Here is a 21,704-nt window from a genome sequence, read left to right on the forward strand (position 1 = left end):
AACTACATTCACCCTACTGTGCTGTGCAACACGTTAACGCATTGCTTCCTCCTAACTGTGTTTAGATACACATTATCCAACTTCCTTCTATCCACCCCCCACCCTGCCCTGTTCCCAACTTCTAGTAATCACTGTTCTACATTCAGTTCACTATTTTTGTCTGGGCTTCCCCATATGAGAGACAACATGTGGTATTTGTCTTTCTGTGTCTTAGCTAATTTCACTTAACACAGCGTCCTCCAGTTCTATCAATTTTGCTGAAAATAACAAGATCTCATTTCTCTTTCATGGCTGAATAATATTCTATTGTGTATATATACCACAGTTTATTTATCCATTCATCTGTTAAGGGGTACCTAGGTTGATTCCATATTTTGGCTATTGTGAATAGTCCTGCAGTGAATATGGAAGTGCAGTTACCTCTTTGATATCTGATTTCATTTACTTTAGATATATACCCAGAAGTGCAATGGCTTGATCCTATGGTAGATCTATTTCTAGTTTTTTGAGAGACCTCTATACCTCGCTCCATAATGGTTGCACTGGTTTAGAATCCCACCAACAATGTATAAAAGTTCCCTTTTCTCTACATCCTCACTGGCATTTGTTGTTTTTGCTCTTTCTTAATAAAAGTCATTCTAGTTGGGGCGAGATTACTTCATTGTGGTTTTGATTTGCATTTCCTGGATGGTTAATGATGCTGAGCATTTTATCATATATTCGTTGTATTTCTTATTTCGAGAAATATCTAGTCAGATCATTTACTCTCTTTTTAATTGGTTTGTTTCATTGTTATTAAGTGTCTTGAATTTCTTGTATATTCTGGACATCAATTGTTCTTTAAATAAAGTTTACAAATACTTTCCTCAATGTGTAGGCTGTCTCTTGTAAGTGTTTTAACAAAATCAGTAGAGTAGAACCATATTTGATTCTTAGCAGGAATATATGGTATCATGTTAGAAAAAACATGGGCTTTGGACTTAGGGAGACTTAGATACAAATCCCATCTCTGCCACTTTCTACAATGTTTATGTAATACTTATGTATGCATAAATATATATTTTAATTAAGGAAAATAAAATATGCTAATTGACCCATTAAAAACAGTCTAGATTATGTAAGTTCACTTAGTCTTTGCCTCTCTCTTTCCTGTTTTGTCACAGATCGAGTTGGGTTTCTAAAAAGATTTATTTATTTATTTGAAAGGCAGCATGAGAGAAAGAGAGAGAGAGAGAAAGAGAAAGAGAGAGAGAGAAAGATATGTCGCATCTACTGATTCACTCCACAAATGGCCACAAGGAGCCTGGAACTCCATCTGGGTCTCCCATGTGGGTGACAGAGTCCCAAGCACTTGGGCCATCTTCCACTGCTTTCCCAGGCATATTAGTAGGGATCTGGACTGGAAGTGGAACAGCTGTGACTCAAGCCGGTGCCTATATGGGATGGCAGCATCACAGGCCATGGCCTAACCCGCTGTGCCATAATGCCAGCCCTGGCTATTCTCTTTTTTTCAGTTCTCTGTATCATCACAATTTAAAATGAATTAGTCCAAGGGAATCATCCCATTCTTCATTTGCCTGGGATGTTCTTTTTGGTGGATCTGGGGATCTATTATAAGACTTTTTTAAAAGATCTCTGGGCAGATATTTTATTTCACTCTTGGTCTTGGAATTTGTTTTGCTGGCATGATAGAGAAATGACTGCTGGATGCTACGTAGTGTTGAGAAAATGGGATAAAAGTGCATGAGGAAGAGTCATTACCCATTTTGACCATTCAAGTATGTGAGGATATATTTGTCTTTATTAAAGTTTCAAAGTGGAGAGGAAAATCATCCATAGTCTTACTGATTGAAGCAGTTTTATGATTATTTTCTGAAGGCATATTTTACACTGTTATAATCTGAATGGCTTACTCTTTGTTTTACTTAACTTTTTTTTTTAAATGACAATCTACTCTTTCCTCCAGGGATTTACCACAATTTACATAATATAGCCAAATCCTGGGGAGTATGGATTTTGAAGTAGCAAAGGGTGATTTGAGATTTTACAAGGCTTTTGGGCAATACTATTTTTTTCTAAAAAATTCTAAAATAAATTTGAACCGTTCCCTAAAAAGAAGAGAAGCCATTGAAGATTTGGGGGAAAGGATGGACATGGAGAATCCCATTTTAGTGGAAAAAAAAAAAGCATACATAAGGTGTATACAATCACGCTCATCAAAGTATGAGCAGATTAATTCTTTTTTCTTTTTTGTTTTTGTGTAATGCTCTGTGTTTTGAAACGTGCTGCGTTTCCTGTGCAGGATAGCATCTTCCCTATGCAGATTTGCCTTCTCTGAACCCCACTGCTGAGTCTGCTTCTCAGAGTTTTCTGTGTACTCTAGAGACTCCACCAACGTCATCTGCTTGCCTGACAGGTGGTGTCCCAAATCCAGACCATTTCCCCCCTAGAAAGTATGCCCCTGTAGCTGGACAGATTTCCTGCTCTGAAAATTCATCAGAGATCCCAGTCTTCCTAAGGGGGCAGTTAAGGAAAACACATAAATGCCCCCAGCCCTTCTCTAGTCCCGTGCTCCTCATTCTTGACGGCCCCACCTCCGTCTAGACAACCCTGACTGTGTAGAAGTTCCCATCTCCTTTCCCCTTCCCTCTCCTTTCCCCTCCCCTTCAGTTTTCCCCCCTCCCGGGCGCTTCCTGCCTGGAAACAAAAGATTGGTCCCCAGTAGCCCACTCAGGGCGATTTTAGTTTTATGCTCACCATCTGATTGGCCTAGGTACGGTGCAGAGCCCGGGTGACGTCATAGCAGACAAGGGCTAGGGAGCGGTTGCCGAGCAGGAGCCGTACCGCGGGCGGGCAGCTGTGGCCACGAGCCGCCTGGGATCGCGCACCGCGGGGCCGCAGCTTCTCCCTGCTTGGAGCCAGTGTGCAGGGGTGGGATTAGAGCCGGGCTGAGCGGGCTGGGCCCGGGGCTGCGGCCGCGGCCGCGGGGCTGCGGCTCCCCAGCCCCAGCAGCAGGAGCGCTTGGAGGTAGAGGAAAGGTCTTGACGGGGTGGCTGAACCGTGGCAGGTAAATCCCGCGAGTCCCGGCTCCCGGGCTGGTTTGGGGGAGGGGGGACGGCTGGCGCCTCTGTGAAAATGCTGGGCAGATGTTCTGCCTTGCCAGGCCCCCTCACGCTACCGTGGAGCCCTCGCCTCGAGTATCCTACATGGCTCCCCGGGAGCCCTGAGACCAAGAGCGCACTTTGCATGATCCTGGTTCGTGAACGCGGACAAGTGGGTGTGTCCGGGCCGTTCCCGGAGGGCCTGGGCTTCTTCCTTGGGCAAACCCTAGACTCGCTTAATGGGGCCTGGGCCACTTGAGGCAGAATCAGCTCTGAAAGCTACGTCAGCCTGTAAGTCTTTACCTTCTTCCCGCACCCCCCTCCCCAGCCACAGTAGCCTTGACAGCAGCCACCCCCCCCCCCCCACAGGGAAGGGGAGGGGGTGTGGCCGCGCTCCAGCCAAGTCCACGGCTGAAGAGCCCTACTGGAGCCAACAGAACAGAAAAAGTGACGATTTTTTGAAACGCGTGCCTTTGCCCCTAGCTTTTATTTTTCTTTATCCCTATCCCTCTTTTTTGGTGGGGGGATGATAATGACATGAGGACTCTTTTTTTCTCCTGTGGGAACTGGAGTGATGCAATAAACGGCCCTAGAAACCAAGGGTCCCTCCGTTGGCCTCTGTCTTTGTCTGGGGAGCGAGGTCATTGGGTGCACTATCTCCACCCCCCACCCCCGGGCCTGGCCCCTTCAGTTCACAGCGGGCATTTGCCCTCAGTTTCTGAACTGGCTCTGACAAGATTGCTGCCGCACTTCGGGGCCAACTGAACATTTTCATTCTGACAGTTTTCTCTTCCCTCTGTGTTGTTTGAGGGGTGAAGTGGCAGTATCCATGGGGAGGATAGTTTTCCCGAGGAGGAAGGAACCACAGGGCCCACTTGTCTTTCACTCCCCCCACCAAACCCACCTTCCAGAATCCAGTTCCAGATTCTGGACTTGAGGGTTCTGGACTGTAGAAGAGAAGGAGAGAAGGGTGAGTGGCTTGGCTTTGGGAAGCATGATGGGGGCGGTTGCACTGCAATTTGTTTTTAAGTGGCTTTCAGCAGGGAAGACTTTAGCCATGTTAGTCTTGCTCCCCTCATGGTTTTGCAGACTCAAATCCAGGCCAACTGGATGACTGAGGTGTTGGAACAGAAGGAGGCCCATTCCTGTTGGTGACAACACTGTGGCCCAGTTCTGGGATGAGCATGGTATAAAGGTCAGTGCGGTTTTCACGAGGCTATTTGCAACGTCATAATTGGGCAGGATCTGGTACTTGAATCCCCCAGTCAGGGGCATCTTTGGGCAAAAAGGCTGAATATGGTAATGGGTGGTAAATTGGTTGGGGCTTGGAGACAGCCACATAAACCTTGGTTTCTGGACCCCAGATATCACACCCCTCCATTTCCATGCAAGAAGCAAGATGCAAAGACACTGGGAGGTATGCTGGGTAAAAGTCGACAACTGAGAATCCCAAGGCCAGCAAGACCTTGAGGATGTCAAGGAACAGATCCTCCAGGCCTTCGGACAGGCAAGTAGACCTTGGAGGAGAGACCTGAGCAGAGACAGGAGACTCCTGTGCAATGGGAGTACAGGCAAGGGAGCATAACATCCTAGGGACATAGTCACCAGCTGACCACTCCTGTATGGTACAGAATTTCCTGGGCACAGATCCAAGTAGTTTACAGAGCAAACGTGTTTGCTGAGGTCTTGGGGGAGGGTGGGTCGTTGCTGTGACAGGTGAGGGGGATGAGGAATAAGTGCAGGGATGGGGAGGCAGTGCCATCAGAGATTGTAATATAAGGTCAGAGGCGAAGTTACTAATGAGGTCAAAGCCAAAAAAAATTCAAATTTAGAAATCATATGGAGTAAGTAGGATCAGATGGGGTAGGTAGGATAAGTTGCAATAGGGACAAGAAAAGCCAGAGAGACATGTATGTAAAGCCATCATCTTCCCATAAAGCCCAAAGCCCTGATTTCCCTGATGAGATGAGCACATTTTGATGATTGAAGCAGCTGTGGTTGGGCCAAGATTGAGAACTAGCTGTTGAGGGAATCCATAGCCTTCCCACTGGCCTAAGCAAGGGAAAGAAAAGCAACTTGATGTGCAGCCACCTCCTCCTGGATAAGGAGATGAGCTGGTGGAGGGCAGAGCCCCAAATGGGAGTGGGAGACCAGTGACTCTGGCCTAGGCAGATTGATGGCTTTAATTTTACATGGGTTTGCTAAGGTGAATTGAAATGCCCCTCCTGAAAAAAAAAAATCAAAATAGCCATCCTCAGGGGCCAGCGGGACCCTGTGTGCGGGGAGGTGGCAGAAAACCCCTACCCTGGAAGGTAAGTGCAGTTCTCTGGGCATCTAGGGAGCAGTTTAAGTCTCAGCTGTACTGCTGGCTTGCTGACCTCCCACCCCCACCTGCTTGGGACTAGGCGTTTCCCTCTGCAGGACCTAGGTGGACTCTCCTGCCAACTTGGCACTACACAGCTTTTCCAGTAGGGGGCGGGAATGAGCTTGACGAGGGAAGCGAGTCCTCCATTTCAGGTGTGATGCCCAAGCCTCGGACCAATTAACAGCCATACATTTAAACTCTGATTTCAGGGTACTGGAGAACCAGATGAACCTCCGGGTTTAGCATTCTGTTCAGTCTGTTTCTTTTTCTCCCAGAAATGCGTCGCTTCCTACCTCACTCTGCAGCTATGGAAGGAATTTGCATTTACATAGGCGATGATTACTTGAGTCACTAATACACACAGCCTAACTGAAGTTTAATTGGAAATGTTAATCAATGCAATAGATCCGTGTCTGATTTGCACATTCGGTCAATTATCTGCAAGTTGGGGTAATCCGCACTGCACCCAGGGGATGCAATGAAGGGTAAAATGGTGCTCCTACAGCTGAGTCTAGGGGTTGAGAAGCAAAATGGGGGGATAGATCATGAAGACTGGAAAAGACATGAACAATTTACTGTAGAGAGAGGAAATCATTACAAAGGTGTAGTCGCAGAGAGGCCTACTTGCTGAGATGGAATGGAACAGTCTTAGAGCCCATTCAGTGCAGGGGGATGCTGGGGTTTTTCTGTGGAATGGAAAGGGGCTGGATTTGTAGAAGCGAATTTTTAGGGGGCTAGAAGACTGGGAACTAGGGTAGAACAAACCCTGAGAAGTCAGAAGTCAGGCATTTTGATTTGCGTGCATCAGTCCCTCTCTGGCCTTGATTTTCTTGGTTTTCAAAGGATGGGCTAGGAGCAGATGGCCTCTAAGATGGTAGTGACCTTTTAGGAAGCTGATCCATTTATTCTTGGTAGTGAAAATAGGTCCACCAAAGTACAACCTTCTCCCCTCCAACAAATCTTCCTTCTATTTTATATTCCCTTTTGTATGCCCACTAATTTGGAGATGTGATGGTGGTGAAGGGGGAGAGGAAGGAGAACAATACAAAGCTATCTACCCCAGAGCCATTACACACATGTCATCCCTTTCAGCACTGTGGCTTTACTTTTATTTCATGTAATGGGAACTGGGGTAAAAAGAGAAGTCCAAGAGACAGTCTTCTAAGGACCCAAGGGATAACCAAGCCCCTGAAAAGGTCTCTCTGTGTGTGTATATATGTGTATGCATGCATGCCTGTCTTGTACATCCCGAGGGAATGAGTTGGTGGTAGATATTCACCAGCAGCCCTTACTCCCTAATTCAGTCTCAAAAGTGGATGGACATGGGGTGAAGGTGAAGGGAAAGCCTGGCTTTGGATATATTTTCCTTTGAGTCTTTCTACCCCATCTGCCCCTGAACCCAGTAGACTCTTTGAAATTCTGTACCCTAAGGAGACACTAGGCCAAACCGTCATCACAATAGTGCCCTCTAGCGACCACAATAGGGATACCCTTGACAGAGCTATTTACGTATCCCATGGCCCAGCCTGAGTGCCATGCCCTTGTACAGCTGATTCTCCCTGTGGAGAAAGCACTCCAGTCCTTCCATCCAGACTGAAGGAAAAATTCACGCAGTTTCTGCTTCCTTCAAGTCCTTATCACATAAGCGGGTTCAGAGAGGAAGCCATCCCCTCACCCTAGGATCATTTTCTCCTTTGGATCTGAAAAAGATTCTTCAACTCCTTTTCCAGACATCTTTAGTGCTGGGCAAGGCACTTGCCATGAGAAGGCTCTGTGGTAGAGAGAATAGTTGTCCACAGCTTCCCTACACCTCCACCCCAAGAGGCCAGCCCTAGTCCCCAGACAGTGATTATGAGAGAAAGCTGGGGTGCAAAAAGGTGACAGGTGACAGGGAGTGGGATTGGGTGTGTACAAGATGTCTGCACTGATCGTTGTCCTAGTCTGCAATAAGAGGCTGAGGGGCAGGTGCACAACATGCCAGTATAGAGGCACAACGTGATACAGGCACATAATGCAGCATTGTTTCCCACCCTTATGGGTGGATACTGCCTCCCCAGCCAGCCTTCAGCCTCAGGGATAGGCAGGGGACTTCTTGAGGTTATTCTTCTTCTGGTGTCCTCTAAAAGCTCCACCCCTCTCTGGGGCTTTGGCAGCCCTTGCTCCTCTCCTCCCCACCACCCTCTGGCAGGGTGAGCTCATGCAGTCAGGGATGGGGGTGGGTACACCACTCAGTGGCGCAGTGGGTGGGATCTGGAAAGGCTGCTTCAAGTGTTCGTGTGGGAAGCACACAGGGAATGCCAGGGACACTGGGGGACAGACGTGTCTTGGAATCTTGCCCAAGAGCAAGAGGCACACCCAGGGTATGGCTTAGTGTTTTATTCAAGAAGGGGGAATTGGAGACCACACAGCTATTCTTGGCTCCCTAAGGTTTCAATTTTGTTATCTGCACCTTTTTAATATCTATCCATCCCTCTTTTTGGATGAGGACCCTGTGCATTCTGGCATGCATGCGAGCTAATGAAACAGGTCCACCTGGATACTGCCATATTGGGAATTACTGCTTTTCTTTGAGGATAAACACCGTGGAAAGAGGAGGAGGGCAGCAGAGTAGGAAGGATTACAGATTTTGGGGTCCCACAAAAGGAGGCTCAGCCTCTGCCCTTGTGAGCCTCAAGTGATTGTGGGAAAAGGTAGTAAATGGAGGGTTTAAAGAGACTCTGTGTCCTTCCTAGTTAGCCAAGGAAAACTCCATAGGGAACATAGGGTTACTAATCACCAAACCACCACCAACAAACTGTATATTCAGCCTAAGAAGTCTGGGGAAGACTGTGGAAGACATCCCTGTGGTAAGGATAGGAGGAGGGTAGAAGTAGAGTCCAATTATGACTAGAGGTGGAAGCCCTCAGCAGCTGTGAGATGACAGCAAAATAGGGGACCTCAGGAGCGCTATTGCTTGGGAGGCAGACATTTGTCCCTCCTTGGTGCAAGAGGTTGGTGGGAGGGGGAATGCAAATGGAAGTGGATACTTGGACTTGAGGGATAAAAGGAACTGAATTGCAGTGCCAGGTCATCAGGAAGCTCGCATAATCCCAGTCCACCTACATTGCCACCCACCGCTGTTTCTTCTTATACTGGACCCTGCTGCCTCCTGTAATTACGTAAAATTCTCCCAGATTAGGTGGGTCCTGTAAATATTTCCCATCTTCTTTGATTTTGTCCTCCCCATACGTGTCCAAAACAACTAGGGTAGGTCTTTTTCACCCCGCAGCCAGTAGGCTAACAGTGGGAGAAATGGCGAAGAGCAGTTCTCAGCTTGAAATTCCTGTCTCTCAATTCCCACTTTAGTGCCCTTTCTGGAATCCTGCTCATCAGTGTTTTTTTTTTTCTTTTCTATCCTTCTCTGGCCTCCTTCAGGGGTTTTCTAAAACTCACTATATGTGTGTGTGTGTGTGTGTCTGTGTCTGTGATGTTGGGCAGGGGGTTGGATGAGGGAGTAGTAGCAGGTGAGGAAAGAGGTTCCCTCTCCCCACGATGCTTCTCTTGGCAGGTTTCCCCCAAGAAAGAGCAGCTGAGTCCTTGCATCTTGTGGCAGCTGGTGTGCCCAGCACAGAGTCCATCAGAGCTGAAGCCAGCCTGGCCCTTGCTCATGGCCAACACCCACCTGTGCTGAGGTCCTGCAGCTGTGGCGGTGTGAGGTGAGTAATGGATGCCAGGGCAGGGAGTTAGGAATTGCTAACTTCAGGTAAATGCTGCCTTTCCACCAGAGTTCTTGACATCAAAACTCTGCTCAGGCCTCACCAGCAAGGCCCCAGGGCATAGCCCCTTCATTCTAGTGCATTTTGCTCAGTAAAGATGCCCTTCGTCTCTTGTTTCCCCATCTCTAATTATGGGAATAACAGCCTTGACCTACATCTTGGGGTGAGGAGGAAAAACAACGTAACAATCATTGCCAAGTCCTTTGCAAATGTCAAGCACCATCTAAGAGCTTCAGTGTAACACAGACATGCTTCCCATCAAGCTGTCATTTCCTTTTCTCCTCCTTTCCTGATGTCTAAGTGGCATTTCAACCACATGCCACAAATTCACCAATCAGTTCCTGTGATTTCTACTGCCCTCTAAATTTTACCTCCCTATTCAAAGTGTACTCGTACCCCACCCATCTCTGCCTCTGGGCCTAGCAGGCTTAGTTTTAGCCCTCTGGAACCTTCCTTCTACTAGCTTTCCAATAGCACTTCCTCTACCAGCTCCCTGATAGCACTTGGATCTTTAGTATGGCAGCACTTGGTTCTCTACTGACTTCAATAAGTCTCACAGAGTTTTTGGATTATTCATCTGGGCAGATAAACTAGACTGTAAGCACTTCATAGGCAAGAACTAGAACTGACAAGTCTCTAGTCTCCAGTGTCCTTTATACATGCCTGACAGTTTACTGGCAGCTTTGCACCTTTGGCCTCTCCCTCTTCCTCTGCACTTCTCTCAGTTTTCTCAAAGTCTGTCTCTAGAATTGTCTACAGGTCTCTTTGTCTGCCTCCAAGGCAGTCATTATAACTTCTTTGGTAGGCTTCTCTTCCTGGCCTTCTGTTGCTATACTCTGTACTTCAGCTACCTGTATGTAGCTTGCTATCTCCCTGTTCCTCTGTCTCTTTGTCAGCTATTTGGACATCTCTCCTGCTGTCCAAGTTAAAAAAAAACAATCAAAGTAAAAAAAAACACCTTCCAAGAAAAACCAACTAAACAAAAAGCAAACAAGGAATATGCGATGCAGTTCCCTCTCATACTGAGTGGGCATTGGGCCTATAGTACAAGGTAAAACTGCAGCTCAGCGGCAGGTGCTTCTGTTATGCCTTCTCATGAAAGGGAAGCTCCAGAGTTTTGGCCATGGAATTGAAGGTATGAAATTACAGCCTTACTGATACCAATGCATCCAACTTTCTAGAGGTGTTCTGGTAGGAGATCTTCTATAGACCTTGACCGACAGAAGGTAACTAGAACTGACTAAAATAAGAAACGAGCCCCTGGCTAGCTCTTGGGTGTTCTGTGACAGCTGTAGTAATAACTATAATTTGTAGAGTATCTTCTGTTGCCACTCCTGTGCTAGGTACTAAACTTGCAGGATACCGTTTGCTACTACAGTAACCTTGCAAGGAAGGTATTTTTTTTTTATTAATAGTTATTTTTTAAAGATTTATTTGTTTATTTATTTGAAGCTCAGAGTTACAGAGAGAGAGGGGAAGAGAGATAGAGAGAGGTCTTCATCTACTGATTCACTCAACAACTGGTTACAATGACCAGGGCTGGGCCACCCCAAAGCCCAGAGCCAGGAGATTCTGTTGGTTCTCCCACATGGGTAGCAGGGGCCCAAGCACTTGGGCCATCTTTGCTGCTTTCCACAGAACATTAGCAGGAAGCTGGATCAGAAGTGGAACAGCTGGGTCTGGAACCGTGCCCATATGGGATACTGGCATTGCAAGCAGTAGCTTAATCCACTGCACCACAATGTCAGCCTCTAGTTATTGGTTTTGTTTCTTACTATATGAGTACTACTAACTCGAGTTCAGTATGATTATCACTGTTTTACCAACTGGGAGGTAGAGGTTGAGAGGAGCTAAGCAACTTGCCTGTAACTGGAGACATGTTGTGGCTTTGGGAAGAAAGACATATATTGGAGTTTTCAGGATCTCACCTTATCGTGGTACACTTTTCATGCTGACACACGTACACACAGTCTCATAAGCACACTCGTGTACTCTGATACATTCACTCAGTCACATCCATTCTTCCCACCAGACGTTCACACTTACTTTTCACACTGGGCAACTTCATAGTGATGATCACTGTTACCCCCTCACCAGCTCCCACAATCACATTTACAGGTGTACTACATATAGGCACTTTCACACTGCCACACAGTGCCATTCATATATTTGCCTTTACCAACTGACACATACTCACCCTACCAAACACCCCTCCCTTTCTCACCCACTCACACCTCTTGATACTCTATAATGTTATTCCACACTGATAGTCCCATGCTTTCACATTCAAATGATGTAATTTCCTTTACCCACTAAAATTCTATACAATTACACACACACACACACACAAAACGCACAGACATGCATTGATTTACCACAATGCCTATACTCAAACTGTTTTTCATACTCATAGCTATACACACAGTCAATCTGATCTGCTCCAATGTGCTTACACTGATATCATCACTATTTCCTGCCTCACATTCACAGTTCATCACACAGAGACACACATGTGCATACATGCTTATATGTTCATGTTTATGTGTGTTTGTGCTATAAATGCCATCTTATCCACTTGCCCTCATACTCTCAATATCATGCTCTTGTACTCATGTGCAGCACTAAATCCATGTCTTGCCCTGTCATATTCACAGATAATCACACTTATACACATACTTTTTGACACATGTTCACAGTCTTGCACACACCTCCTTTACACTGAGACATCTTGTACTCTACAATAAATTCACAGGCACATACTCTGTAATACAATCAGGCACACATGTTTCATAAACTCAGCCATTGCCACTGACAACTCTCACTTTACCCTTTCACAGTCATAGACAATCACTTAAACACAGGTATATTCACATTGATACACACTGATACATACATATGCTCATCACATTCAATGCTCAAACGAAATCGCATTAGCACAGAGTCACATTGCACATCCATGCTCACATACTAACACTCTTACATCTTCATATACTCGCTCTCATATTCATAACCACACACTCAAAATTGCATACTCCCACTTTTTCCCACAGACACACAATCACACTCCCTCACATTCATGTATATTCAGTGTCTCACACAGAGTCCTACACATGTCTCACAGATTTTCACAAGGGCATAATCACATTTATCATCCACTCATATTTTCATACTCTCCTACTCTCATGCTGACATAATGTTACTCCCACTGCTTCAACCAGTGCACATATTGTGACCTGCACATTTACCTGTGTTTACTGTAGTACACCACATTGACACACACACTGTTCACATTGCAACAGTCAACTCACATAGATACACACATGTACTTACAGGCTACAGAGACTCACATTCACTTACAGTCATATTCATCCTGCCACATCTTCACTTATGTTGATAAATTTACTCATACTTGACCCATATGCTCATGCAGTCACACACTATTCCTCATGCAGTTACACACTATTCCATAGAGTACTATGTATACTTTGCTAGACTCTCACATGGACACATGTTCACATTGACACTGGCCTATGCCCCTCACATTGATCCACATCGACTCACGTTGATTTACTAGTGTGACCTACAGTCTCATGCACACACTCGCATCTACATTTCAAAGCTCTTACACATGCTCCTTACACTCACATTTGCCATATTCGTATTATTTTTCACTGACACGCACACTGTGGTACACCCAGTTGTAGGCAATAGCTCATAATCAAAATCGTCAGTCTTTTCTCGCTGTGTGCTACTAGCACTGTCCTTACCCCTGCCGAAAGGTGTTCTAACATCCAGTGGCTGAAGGAAGAGTATTGGTCTCATCTGGGGTGGCAATGGGAATTAGAGCTAAAGGGAGAATTTATGTGCAGGATTAAAGCAACAGAGCTCAAACCTACAGATCAAGTTTTCTATCCTTTCCACAGAGATCATCTCTATTTGCGTCTTAGCCAATCCTGTCCAACAGAAGTTGAGGTTTAGTTCATGTGTTTATTTTCTGGAATGCTTATGGCTTAACTTATCCCATGTCTTTCCCAAGGGGAAGGAAAGGTGAAGAATATGTTCTTTTATGCATTCTGAATGATTTCATATGTAAAATTGCTTATCTTTGGTTTTATGCTTATGATCTAGAATTTGCTACTGATTATACCCATGAAAAGGGCAAGACTACTTCCATCAGACACCTTGAAACTAGCCAGATCTTCTTAATACTCCATTGGCCCTGGAACATGATGTTCAAGAAAAGGTTAATGATCTAGCTGAATGATAAAATAAATTTCTACCGTGAATGTGCATGTGCATATGTAGACCTCACTGAAATTTCAGCAGCTGTGACTCACACGTTACTGGAGGAGATTTCTCGGTAGGCGTGGGTAAAGATAAGCTGAAGGAAGTTCTTTGCACCCTAGACAGATTGAAGATTTCCCTGCAAGAGAATACAATGCAGAAACCTGGGAGTGAACCCATAGATGAAGAGCCTGGGGCTACAGGTGTGCACCACCAGAGATTTAGAAGCCTTAGAGCACCTTGCAGGAGCCTCTCTAGTTCATGGTTTTTTCTTCTGGAGTCTTCCTAGAGGAAAAAATGAGTGCAAAAATGTGTCCAGGCTGCCATTTGATAAGGGTTCTGGCATGCCATGGCAAGTGCTTGTACTCTGAACCATCACCCAACCTCTGTCTCCACATCTACCACTCCTCTGCCATTAGATGGAGAACTTCTTTGATAGCAGGACCCACATCATCATACTCAAGTTGAATTCCTTCATAGCTCAATGCTAGGCTCAAAGCAGCTACTTGTGAAGCATAATTAAGAAATGAAAAGGAGAAAGTGGGAGGCAGTATGTTGTCAATACAGATCTAGTGTCTTTCCTGCTGTCTTCTTCAATCCCAGAACTCCAGTGGCACCACCAGCTCAGAGTGTGGATCTTGTATGGGACCTGCAGAAGTGTTTAGCCCAAGGGGATATTCAAACTGGTGAAAGACACTTTGCTCCTGAGGTATTTCCTTTGTCTGAGAAAGATACAGTCACCATGGAAGAGTAGTACAAGGCAATAGCCTTGGAGTTGGAATTGGACGGATCTTTTCCAGTGGACTTTAATCAGTGGTCTTTGAACTCCAATGGGCTTGAAGACCCTCAGGTGGTTGTGGACAGCACTTAGGGTTTAGTGAAGCCACTTCCCAAAGTAAACTTCCTCATAGGCCTCTTGCATAGCCACAGTGCTGTGGCATCTTTCCAGAAGATCACAGAGCAGAGCTTTGTTGTCACTGAGCCTGAGGGAGAGGAAGAAAAGTGAGCTACAGGCCCTAGCTTTAGCCACCTCCTCCTCCAGAAGATGGCTTTAGAGAAACCACCAGGAAATTTTGCATTTGGTGGTTTCTTGCTAATACCCTAAAACTCACCAAAGCAGTTTATACAATGTACAAGACTAGCTAAATTTTAGGAAGGGGAATATGCACTTGACTGAATTCACTTGAATTCAGTAAAAAGCACTAAGTGAGAAGACCCACTCCATTGCATTTATATGATATTTTGTACTTTTCAAACTGCTCAATAACCCCTTCTTCCATGATGATAGAGGTGATGGGAGAACCAGTTCTGGAGTCAGGCAGACCAGTATTTGAATCCCACTTTGGCCACTTTCTGGTTGTGTAACCTTGAGGAATTCTTTATCCCCCTTAAGCCTCAGTGTCCTCATCTGTAAAATGGGAGTGACACTAATGTCACCTTCCTCATGGAAATGTTGAGTATGAAATGAGGTAACATATGAAAGAGTTTAGTACAATATCTGTTCTACAGTAAATGTTTAATAATTGATCTCATTATCATTACCACAACCCTTTGAAATGGGCACCTTCAAAGGGACAGCACTGTGAGATAACAGAGAGACAGTTTGCTTCATAACAGGCAGAAAGGCCTGATTTTTACAGGACTTGGTGCCTGTCTTCTTTTAAGTCTTTGTTTCTGCCACAAGCTAGGTATCAGTGCTTGTTTTAATTCATAAAGATTAGTGAAAAATAAGACTAATCCATGGAGAATTTCCTCCATTCCCAAGTCACATTAGGGCATATCTATCTTCCTATTGCAGTGATGTTTCTTTTTTTTTTTAAATTTTATTTGTAAGACAGAGTTACAGAAAAAGAGAGGAAGGGAGAAGAGAGAGAGAGAGAGAGAGAGAGAGAGAGAGAGAGAATGTTCCATCTGCTGGTTTACTCCCCAAATGGATACAATAGCCAGGGCTGGACCAGGCCAAAACCAGGAGCCAGGAACTCTATCTGGGTCACCCATGTGAGTGGCAGGGGCCCAAGAACTTGAGCCATCCTCCACTGCTTTCCCAGGCACATTAGCAGAGAGCTGGATCAGAAGTGGAGCACCAGGACTCTAACTGGTTTGCATATGGGATGCCAGTGTTGCAGGTGGCAGGCCCTGTAGTGATGTTTCATGATAATTTAGGTGTTGCGGACCCTTGAGAGGAGTGGGAGTAGAAGAGAATCCTGATGCTGGTAGAACTGGTGGGTCAGCTCTCTAGCCACAGACACTCAGTTGTCCCTGACTCTAATATTGAATACCTGTTTTTAGGGAGAGGGTTGGCTAATTTCTAGGCTTTCATCCCAAACATGACTGTGGATGTGCCGTTCACTTACCCATAGCTTTAGGTACAGTCATGTCCTTGCAAAAGCTGTGAGTAACTGAGAATGTGTCATATCATATGACACATTTTGTGACTGAGGAAGCATAAAGAAGAGCGTGGGCTTTGGAGTCACACAGACACAGGATTGTATAATCGCAGTTTTTCACTTACTAGCTCGATGACCTTGGGCAAATGACTGTCTCTGAACAACAGCCCCTTCATCTGTAGAATGGAAGTAGTAATAATACTTCATGTAGTTATGCAGGATATATGAACTTGTATATTAGTAACTTTTAGCAGAGTGCCTAGAACATGATAAGATCTCAGTGGATGATGGTGATTTTGGTTTTGGCTTGTGAAATCTGTGGGAGTATTAATAAAATCTATTGGTAGAATGTCATAAATTACTTCCACACATTTCACACATGTGGATTGTTTGATCCTTACCACCTTCTTGTCAAGAGGTCACCTTTTCCAAATGAAGAAATAGGTTCAGAGAGGCCAAGTAATGTAGCCAGGGTCATGCAGCTTATTAGCTAGGCTGAGAAGGTACTAATCCAGAGTGAATATTTGCATTTTGTTGGCAGAGACTTTTGACACTACATTGGGCAAATAAGAACCATTTAAATTAAGCATACTCCTCGTAAAAAAAATCTGAATGCTTTCTAAAGTTTATCTACTAGTTGAACTGTATTTTCTGTATCATATGCAATGCCTAGTACATCACAAGAATGCAACACATGTGATATCATAAGAGTACCCTTGAGAATAGGGCTGAGTGATATATAGCCACAGTGCTGCCATTCACCACCAAGAGGAAAATCTTTCTTAAGGTATATTGAGGGTACTTCAGAACATTCATCAGGCAATGAAATAAGTTTCTTTTAGTGCAAAAAGTTTTTTGAGATCCAGGCATAATTTTTGCATAATGCACATTTTCCATGAGTTTTTTGAACTTTGTGGTTCTCTTCATGCTACTTCAGTAGCACTAAATGACCAGATCTGGAAATTTTAAAAACCTGATGAATCATATCAACAGACTTCTAGTACCACTTTGCCATTTCTCTTCCATTATGAAAATTCCAAGAAATCAAGTTTAGTCAACTTTAGGGAAAGAATGGGAGGACAAGAAGAGAGGAGCACTTTTGGCCTCTGGAACACAAAGTACTCTTCTCTCAGTTTGCATGACATCATAGTCATTTGGTCCACCTCTTTGAACACCTTTCTCAGAAAGCACTGGTTCTTCTTCCTCTTCCAGCCCCTAGATGTTGATGTTTCCTACAGGTTTTTTCTTCTCCCTTATTGTATAGTCTTCCTGGACAATTGCATATCTTCCCATATGGATGGCCTCCAAATTAAAATCTGCAACCCACATGGCCAATTCTCTTCTGAAAAACTTCATAGTGCTAAATGAATGTTAGAGTGACTGCTGCAATTATATTGTCTAATTTTGCCTTATGTATTAAGAGGAATGAATTCAGCTAGAGAGGTTCTTTTCATCACACATGAATTGAAGTTTTCTTCAACTTTTCATTAATTACATGCTGAATGATTGATACCACTCAAATACAGAATGCTTAGATGTTTGTTTGGCTTCCCACTAGACATTCCTAATTTAAGTTTTACTGAGATTTCCAGTGTGTCATTGTTTCTATCCTCACATCTTTGTATATTGATTTATACAAAATAATATATTTGAGCCTCATGTGGTACAGTGGTTAAGCCACCACTTAATGATGTGGGCATTCCATATCAGAGCAATGGTGTAAGTCCCAGCTGCTTTGCTTCCAATCCAGATCCCTGCTAATGTGCTTGGGAAAGCAGTGGAAGATGGCCCAAGTCGTTTGGCACCTTCTACCCATGTAGGAAACCTGGATGGAGTTCCAGGCCCCTATCTTAGGCCTTGCCAATGCCCTGCCATTGCAACCATAGTGAATCAGCAGCTCTCTCTCTCTCTCTCTCTCTCTCTCTCTCTCTGTGTGTGTGTGTGTGTGTATGTCTGTAACTCTGCCTTTCAAATAAATAAAATAAATCTTAAAGAAAAAGAAATATGAGAGTATCTCAAAAAGTTAATGGAAAGTCAAAGGTCATCAAAAGGCAAGTTTATTATGAAAAGTAGTATATTTGAGGTGCATTTGCAGGTATTTTATTGTATTTGTTGGTATAGTCTGTACAAAAATTTTGATGAATTTGTTATTAAAAAGGCCATAACATTAAAATAAGTTATTCTTATTCTTTTGAGAATATAATTATTATTGATTGTCCAGTGGTTGCTCATACAAGAAGATGCCAACATACTCATGCTTGTTATCAGCACACCAATTTCATCAGTTTTTTTCATCACCTTTGTGAGCTAATTGGTTAGTCACCTTTCACAATAATGGAAACTGAGGCATCCCAAATACAAAGGAAAGTGTATCCAAACCATTTCTCCTACTACTCCCCTGAACCTCTTGTAATAGAAAGCTATTTTTACCTAGATTCCATTAGGGGTCCTGATACCAGTTACTCCAATCAAACCTAGCATCCCTGCTATCTTTGGCAAATATTCAAAATAGAGGCCCCTCTTGGATAGTCTTTCTATTCCCATATTGCATGTGCTTTCCCTTCCTTGGCTCAGTGTCTTAGTGCTGTCACTTTTCAAAATTATTTTTATGTTGCTACCTGGAACATCTCATTCCATGGGAAAAAGATTCCCTATCTCAACCTTAGACATCTACTACATTGTCACCCAGATAATAGTTCTTAAATTCACAGCCTATCTATGCTATCTCATTCCCTGAAGCCCCTTTACATAGACAGGAGGAAACCCAATACTGTGGAAAGACACCGAAGACTTTTTTTTAAAAAAAGATTTATTTATGTATTTGAAGGGCAGAGTGACAGAGAGGGAGAGACAGAGAAATAGATATTCCAAAGGCGATTCACTCCCCAACTAGCTGAAATGGCTGGGGCTGGCCAGGCTGAAGCCAGGAGCCTAGAACTCCATCTGGGTCTCCCACATAGTGGCAGAGGCCCAAGTACTTGGGCTGTCATATGCTACCTTCCCGGGCACATTAGTAAGAGCAGCTGGGACTAGAACCTGTACTCTGGTGGGGGATGCAGGTGTCACTGAGCCACAATGCCAGTCCCAACCTAGAAGACTTCTTGATTTTTCTCTACTGATCTCATTTTTCTATCATTCTTCTTTGTCTCTAATCTCCTCTGGAGCTTAATATACATCATTCCTTGTGCTTGAAACATAGCTTCGCCATGATTTTTTGACTTGTTCTTCCTAATTCAATTCAAATAGCAGCTTCCTTCAGTCTATTGGGGGTCCATCTCTCTTGTCTTTGTATGGCAATTTGTTCTTATCTTTGCACAAGCTGTCATGGCTGACACTTATTATTTTTTAAAGCCTCTTCTAGGGCAGGAACTCTTTGTTTATTTCTCACCCTAGAACCTGGCATACTCCTATTTATCCTTCAATACCCTGCTCAAGTGCCATATTCTCTGACCCTCCTGAGTAGCATTAGCTTACCCCTTTCCCCCTGTTCTTCCAAAACATCTGCCTGTCTGTCACATAATAGACATGGTATAAATGTTGAGTAAATGAATTTATCAAAGAGTAATGATTTCCTCAAGATCCTCAAAAATCCAGAAGTGGAGCTGAAATTAGGTATTCTTCATTTGTTAGAGGCATTCTTTACAGTTTACCAAAGACTTACTAATGAAAATTCAACCCACAAATTTAAGACCGCATAACCAGTCTTAAGAAGAGAATTTATTTTTCCAAATATTATGTTTCCAATACATTTCCCTCAAAGACATCAGTTATACTCATCTGTGGCTACAGTTCTAGCAAATATTTCGTGTCAGGCCATACAGATCCTTTTTTCTGTAGCTCACCAGGAGCCAGTGTTCTAGCTCTTTCAAGTCTTGCACAGGTGACCTTCATCCAGAAGTTTGAGATACCTTCTCATCTTTATACAGCACCAACTTCACTTGGTGCAGTAGAAACAGGGGCCCAAAAGTAATGTAGCATGCCTGGAGTATTCCTGGGTCAGATATACTATTGAATAGTATCTTACACCAATCTGCTGCATCCTGACTTTTAAATCCTGGGGAGTTCCCACTTATCCTTCATGCCCTGCTCATGTATTATATCCTCAAATCCCTTTGGGAATTTCACTTAGCCTCTCTGCTCTGACCCTTCAAAGCATTTATGCTTACCTGTGTTGTATCTTGTTGCCTTTCTATTATACATCTGCATGTCTGCCTTCCTCACTAGACTCTGAACTCTTTGAAGACAGGGGTCTTCTGGTCTTTATTTGTTGCTCTTTTTATGCACCTGTACTGGATACAATACCTGGTGATTATGAATGTTGTTGAGAATTATTTTGAATGAGGGTATGAGGTCAGGTAGTGATGTTTTCTCAAACACTATCCAGCACATTCTTATGTGTAGTAGTATGATTATTGGCACCGATTTTTCATATAATAGATAGCAGTCACTTAAAGAGAATCTCACTCTCCTCTGAGGTGCTATAATTGCTTTCTTTCTAGTACTCTTCATTTTGCAATTCACATACCTTTACTTGATTGGTAGTTTTATTTTTGTCTATATATGTGATATATATATATATATATATATATATATATATATATATATATATTTAGCCAAAGATGAATCCGACTGCTCAAGCCTGTTACCTTACTTAGGGCTTGGCATCTCTCTACACCCATCAGCATGGTGGCTGGCACAAAGACAGCAGCAAGTATAGTTGTTTGAGTAAATGAAAGCATGCACAGATAGGTTATTTAAGGAGACTTAATAAATAATCACATTCTTGGAGTTACTATCTTACCCCTCAAAGGGTCACTGTTTTAGTCTTAGGATACTTAGAAATGAAATTCAACCAGAAATCAACAAGATAAAGGATGAATTGGCATATTTTGCTGGAGGAACCATGATAGATTGACGTAAGATATTTTTCTGTTACCTTCCTGATAACAGTTGTTTAGCCTATAATACACTCATTATTAAGAGAAGAGGGAATGTCCAGATGATCTGCTAACGTACATAAAAGTAGCTGTTGGTTGCCTGGAATGATTGAGAGTGCTATGACATAAAGAACTTTGGCTCAATCTTAAAGGAGAAATAATTTTCTGCACAAACATTTCTCTCTCTCTCTCTCTCTCTCTCTCTCTATATATATATATATATATATATAAAATATTACACACACATATGATGATGATGATGGTGATGACAACGACACAGGTTCTCTCCTCTCTATCTCCCCAATATTCTTTCAATGTGTTGTAGACCTAAGTCCAGGCTCCACAGAACTAATTTGGGAAGTACTGTCTGATTCACCCTCAGGCCTGCTGACTCCAGCTTCTTGCACCAAATATTGCTTCTGCATTTTCTGCAGCTTACCATTCAGAGTGTCATATCTTCAGAGGTCTGGGATACTCTCCATAATCTAAGCTTTGGGGCTTCCTATGGCCATGGCAGCACTTAGGCACATAGCAGTCTTCACCTTGTATGTAGAGTGAGCACTGGAGAAGGAATGCTGATCATGAGTTGGTATATGAATCTGTTCTAGCATGAACCAATGAAGAATCATCTCTTCTTCAAGCAGACAGTGGCTTCTGTACCAAGCAAAGTAATAGGCAGCAAGGGGACCAAACTACTTGGTGCATCCATCAGACTGCAAATGAAGAGCTTGTGTAAGCTTGAACCAAGAAAGCCATGGCCATGGGGGAAGTCAACATACTCAACTGTGAGGCCATCTTTTGATAAGGCTCTTGGTTTCTAGAGGAATTGCTTTGGGTTTATATGCTATGTTTTTCTACCCATGGGAAGTTTGCTT

General features: G+C 43.7%; 1 protein-coding gene across 13 annotated transcripts in view; it reads left to right on the plus strand.

The window, feature by feature from the left end:
- The window catches only part of PAK3 (p21 (RAC1) activated kinase 3), a 327,862-nt gene that overhangs the window by 155,230 nt on the left and 150,928 nt on the right, over nucleotides 1-21,704 (plus strand). For 4 of the 13 annotated variants that reach the window (XM_062184457.1, XM_062184458.1, XM_062184450.1 and 1 more), the window contains exons 1-4: nucleotides 3,104-3,392; nucleotides 3,912-4,071; nucleotides 4,191-4,296; nucleotides 9,014-9,161. The exons of 2 other annotated variants lie outside the window; for them this stretch is intronic. The gene's annotated coding sequence lies outside the window, so the exon portion shown is untranslated. Of the gene's footprint in view, nucleotides 1-2,950; nucleotides 3,068-3,103; nucleotides 3,393-3,702; nucleotides 4,072-4,190; nucleotides 4,297-9,013; nucleotides 9,162-21,704 lie in introns of those variants that run through there. 7 more of the 13 variants (XM_062184447.1, XM_062184448.1, XM_062184452.1 and 4 more) reach the window with 7 other exon arrangements.

This window comes from Lepus europaeus, chromosome X, assembly GCF_033115175.1.
Source record: "Lepus europaeus isolate LE1 chromosome X, mLepTim1.pri, whole genome shotgun sequence".
In the NCBI taxonomy this organism is placed as follows: Eukaryota; Metazoa; Chordata; class Mammalia; order Lagomorpha; family Leporidae; genus Lepus; species Lepus europaeus.